The 5644-nt window shown below is 42.3% G+C and overlaps 1 pseudogene across 1 annotated transcript; it reads right to left on the reverse strand.

Annotated features, from left to right (window-relative positions):
• Nucleotides 1–1245: 1245 nt before the first annotated feature.
• Nucleotides 1246–2943, reverse strand: LOC308490983 (cyclin-K-like; annotated as a pseudogene). The gene has a single exon. The product of its transcript is annotated as a cyclin-K-like (transcript).
• Between the last annotated feature and the right edge of the window lie 2701 nt (nucleotides 2944–5644).

Here is a 5644-nt window from a genome sequence, read left to right on the forward strand (position 1 = left end):
ATGGCAATGTGTCTTTTGCTGTAATACATTTTTTTAATTCAAATATTTACTGTATTTTTTTAAAAATCACACCTAGTATAAGAAAGGCAGCCAGTCAACCAAGCCCAAGGCAGGTCTAGAGAGTCTTGCAACCAACCCACAGATTCATAAGCAAAAATACATGTTTATTGTAAGTCACTAAGGTCTTGTGCATGTTTTTTATATAGCATTATTGTGGCCATAGATTACCAATCCAAAATTTACCAATAATCCTACAGTGGAGACACGATTTTCTAAAAATTTTATAACAGATGTGGAAATAAGAGAGGTTGAATGATTTCATCAAGATCACACATCAAATATTTGATTGAAAACCAGGAATATCTAACTCCATGGTTTTAATTGCTACAATTTACTGCTTAATTTTCCCTGGATCCTTGATTTTTATTCCTTGCTGACTAGTGAATAATTTGACCATGCTGTCATCCTCCTTAAGATGTTGTACCTCTTCTTAATTTTATGTTTTGAGGGGACTAGGATTTTTTTTTTTTAACTGATTGTATTGGGATAGTCTCATTTGTACCGGGGTGGAATTCACAGTATGTTGTTACATTCACACTTAAAAATATATATCTCTATGTACAGGAATCTACAGGTCAATGTAAACATACATGATTCTCCAAGTACATTTTTTTCCCTTTTTCCTGGAGGAAAAAGAAAAAATCCATCCAACCAGGTAACCCCTTCAAAATAACTTTAATACAAAGAATATAAATATATCTAAATCAAAAAAGTGGTTCTTCTGACTTACTGGGTGTCATGGGACAGAACATGGGACAAAATGAAAGCAATGACAACAACTTGACTTTAGACAGAACTGGACTATTTAAAATTGAACATCCAGGGAAAAAAGGCACTGATTTCTAGAAGGAAATTCACTTCTTACTGAAGCTATTGAGCCAATATGGCTGGTTAACATTTTCGCTACGTAGTATAAAGTCACCCATTGTAGGACTCAGCCAACATCAACTGACACAAAGCACACAGTCAGTGGCATTGTGTGCTGTCTAGACTATGCTGAAAGCCGCTGTCCATATTCTCCAGATGTGGAGGACCATCCTGATTTTATCTCATTGGCCCAGCCATTTCTTCCCATACTGCAACTGTCTAGCATTATACAAGGTACCCTGCTCCTTACCCACTTCAACTACTTTTCAAGTTGATTAGAAAAACTTTTGTTAAAAAATCAAAGGAAAAAAAAAGGTATCAGGCTATCTCATCCAGGCTGCCCACCTCAGCCCCACCAGTGGAGGCAAGCCCAGTGGGGAGATAGGTGGAGCCACGGGTGGCTGGAAATGGGTAGCTAGCTGGCAGCAGGCCCAGGCCGGGAGGAGGGTGAGTCGGACAGTGTGGGTAGGGGGCAGGCGTGGGGATGGGAACGGGAAGTGGGGTTGTAGGTGGGTGGAAGTGGAGGGTAGCCGGGAATGGGGGACAGGATGGCAGGTAAGAGGAAGGAGGCTTGGAGAGGGTTCACTGGTGGTGGGGGTGGAGGTGGGGTGGGTATGGCAGGTGAGTTGGCGGGCCAAAGGCTGGGAGCAGAATGCCATACGAGGGCCCTAGGTGTTCATCATGGACTGCAGGTTCTCATAGCGCTCTCCAGAGGTTTAGGAGCTGGTGGATATCCCAGTCATGTTGCTGGAGGGTGGCAGCGGCGGTGGCTGGTGCACAGAGAACGGGTGGGTGGGAGGAGGAATCTGGACTTTGAGGAAGTCACTGGCATCCATAGTGCCTGGCCACTGGCCTCCCCCAAGATAGCCAAGAAGGGAGGCTTCATGTCTGACAGTGGGTGGGATGGATGCAAAAGAACTGAGTGGTCTCAATTCTGGGGATTTTAGGTGATGGTGGTTCTGCTGCTTTGTTCTATTCTCTGTTCTATTCTGCGGCTCACTTCACCTGGTAGGGAGGATGAGGTTGCGCTGATGGTTTTTTGGGCTACTGGACTGGCTGAGGGGGCAGGACTGACTGCTGCAGAGTCCTGCTGGGGATGGCATTGTTCTGAGCCTTGAGGCAGCTGTCACTGTGACACTTGTTGCATTGGTGGTGGGAGAGTGGGGGTGAGAGAGGTAGATGGAGAGGTGAGGACTGCTGCAGCTGATGGGGTGCGTGACGGGGCATCTGCTGTTTTCCTTGTGAGTACAGATCCAGGATTTAGTGGCAGATGTCCTTCCAGAACATCCACAGGGACATCCTGCACAAACTGCTCTCACTACCTCCAATGTTGGGTTTGGAGCTCCACTCTTGTATTTCATATTTGTCCAAATGTCCTACAAGATACATCACTGCCACTGCTATGATCTCTGGTTCCCACTGCAGTGACAAGGTCATGCACAGACTGTCATTTACAAATGTCTGTGCCATTTGAACCAACTTTTAAATCTGTTTTTATCACCTCTGAGTTGTTTTGCATATTTGAGTAGGAATTGGTATGGATGCTCTACCTATAAATCACACTTTATGGTCTGTAGTAAGATTCTCTCCAGAACCATTATTTCTTCTTTTGGGTTATTGCCAAGCTGGCCAATTGTACATAATTTAATAAACTATGAGCTGTTTTGATGATATCTTTACATTATGGGGGCATTTCTTCTACTTTCCCATCCAGAAAGAGACAACAAGCTCCTGTCACATATCTTGCGAATTGCTTAAAAGAATAAAACATATAGAAGTGATGAAAATAAATTATTCCAGTTACCAGGGTATCATAGGTAGTCCCAAATGTGTGCCCACATCAAATATGAACTGAACCCCCTCTCGGCAGTACCACGCCTCAGCAGCTGGATGGAGTACTTCTAGTTGTGAGGGTATATGAGCTAAGTCTTTCTTACCCTAGTACCAACATGGTTTTGTGTGGTTGAGGTTTGCTCGGGTAACCGAAGGGCTTACATTCTCTTTGGTCTCCTTCATTTATTGAAGTAGACTTGTTCTTTCCAAAAGATTTTCTGAAAATGTTAAGAATCCCCTTGCCTCAGGCAAGCCCCTTAACTATGTCTCTTATTGCCGAACCCAGCCGTTTTGGACCATGGCTAGGATTTTTTAATCAAGTAAATATTAAATATGCAAAACATTCAGTGGGGAGAGAATATCTGAATGTATGACAGAGAAAAGGCATCAAAAGAAAGGCAGTTAAGTACAAATTTCACCCTAAGGGAAGAAAGGCAGGTGACGCTTGGAGTGGAATAATGTGGACAATGAGCCCATCAGGGGATGTCTGGTCCCTTAGGTCACTTCGATCTGTAGCATACATAGAACTTTGAGTTTCAGGATTTTTCATCTCCTTTCTAGGAAAACTGGTATCATCAATTTGCTTTGTCTGTTCTTTGAAAGGTATGACCATAAATGGGTTGGATTGATGTTTATATGTGGCTTATGGAATCAGTCTCATGCATTCATTTAAAGTCATTCCTCATAGTTTTTCTGCTGCCAGGGCAAGGACCTGGTATCTATATTCAGTCAGGGACTCTGCTGTATTTATCCAGCTGCATTTGAAAACAAAGGAAACTACATGCAAGGGCAAGGTCAGTCAGCAAGCCTGGGCCTCCTGAGGCGCCAGCATTTATACATCTGCCCCGACAGTGTGGCAGGGAGATGTGGGCCTCATTCCCATTAGTGTTAATGGAGCCAATCGTATGAATCCACCACATATCAATATGTATTCTCTCATGTTTTGATATCTTAATGCATGAAATTACATCTCTAGGGAAAGGCTTGCTTCCTCTTAAGTGCTCCCAATTCCCGTTAATGATAATGGAACAGACACACACACACACCCACCATTGCTCAGAAAATTGGGCAAAATATGGAAAATGATTAGGTTTCAGGAGTGTCACAGGAGAGTTGCAGAAACTGCAGGGACAGTCTAAAATGATTCCACTTTCCTAGCTTATTTAAGCAGTTTCATTATACATATTCATTTTTTCTCAAGACCATCAACAGATAATTGGCTACATCCTCCTTTCCAAGAGAAAGAAGCTGATATCTATACATGTTTGAGAATACCCTTTGGAACATGGGGTGTATTAATGAAGAAAGGGAGTGGAGAGGGTGCTGGAGGTTAGACATCAGAAGGAAGATGAAGAAAAACAGAGTGTGAGGGCTTCCTTTCTTTTCCCCAGGTATGGGAAGAGCTGACACAGACTCTTAAGAGCTGCTCTGTGCTGGAGACTTACAGTGTGAGCTAAGGAACTGCCCACCACTCACCTGCCAGTACTTCCTTCTGGAAGATGCTCTTCTATGTTGTACAAAAAATAAGATAAGCAATTCTGGCCATACCTTACCCTTTTCTCTTCAGAGGGCACTGATATAGGTTCATATATGATCTGAGGTTATTAGAGAGATATTATATAACTTAGAGATGAGGCTATGTGATCAGAATGCAAATTAACATGAAAATTGGCCACCCCTTATTTACTCTCTCAACAACTTCGGCTGACTTTTCTCCTGTTGAACTAGAATTATGTCCTTTTGTGACTTCTTGTAGCTTAAACAAATGGCTTGGATAGAATCAGCCACACCTGTAAGCAGAATAATATTGTCACTTGCTGGTGGGATTGGAAAGCTGCTGGGAGGGACCTTTAAGAAATTTCAATCTGGAGACCACAGCATCTGAAATTCTATCAGATTATTCCTTTGGTGTAAACTCTCACTTTTGTTTGTTTGTTTGTTTTAAGTGCAGAGTAAAAGAATCCTGAGAGAGGTAATATAGTCTGCAATTAACACCCATGAGGGAATAAATTCATCAGAGAGCACCTGGATATGATTCATAGAGGGCCAAGAATGGTTCGAGGGGGAGGAGAAAGTAAAGGGAAAAGAAACAGAGGGGAACAGGGAGAGGGACCAAGATGAGTTTTGCCTACATTCTTAGAGACTTTGAGAGGCAAAAAGGGTATTACTGAGCTGGGTGCATGCTATAGGAAACACTCTTTCTGAAGGCAGTGTTTCTTGCTCTTTTTGGGGGTGAGGGTGATAAACCTATTCTGAGAATCTGATGAAAGCAATGGAACCTCTTGTCAGAAACATGTACAAACACATACATATACAAGCTCACACACAGTTTCATAGAATTTTGAGTGTCCATAGATCTCTGACATCCATTCATGGACCTCAAGTTCAAGGAAACAGCCATACTTTCAGAAGAGTTCAAGGTCAGAACTCCAGTATGATTGGGGATATTAGATCATGGAAAACAATGGTCTGGGGTCTCTCATTTCTAACAATCTTATATGGAATGTGAGTTTTGGGTAACAATGAGACTTTAAATGGACATATTGAGACTCATAGAGATACAGAAATACTCTGATACAACTTACTGTGCTACTTGTTAAAAAGAATGCACATTTGGTGTGGGTAAGGATGAATTTAAGTTGACAGACCTATGTACTCACACAGAATGATTTGGGGAAGTATTCCAAACCTTTCTTTCCACCTCATCTTACACATACACACACACACACACACACACACACACACACACACACACACACACACACTCATACAACCAGCCTTCTTCCATGAGTGTTATATCTGAATCACTTAAGTAGGAAAAGTCAATAGATCTTTAGCAACATTCCATTATTGAAACACAAACTATCCCTCCATGCTTGCCTGC

The sequence above is a fragment of the Rhinolophus hipposideros genome (genome assembly GCF_964194185.1).
Source record: "Rhinolophus hipposideros genome assembly, chromosome: 22".
Classification (NCBI taxonomy): domain Eukaryota; kingdom Metazoa; phylum Chordata; class Mammalia; order Chiroptera; family Rhinolophidae; genus Rhinolophus; species Rhinolophus hipposideros.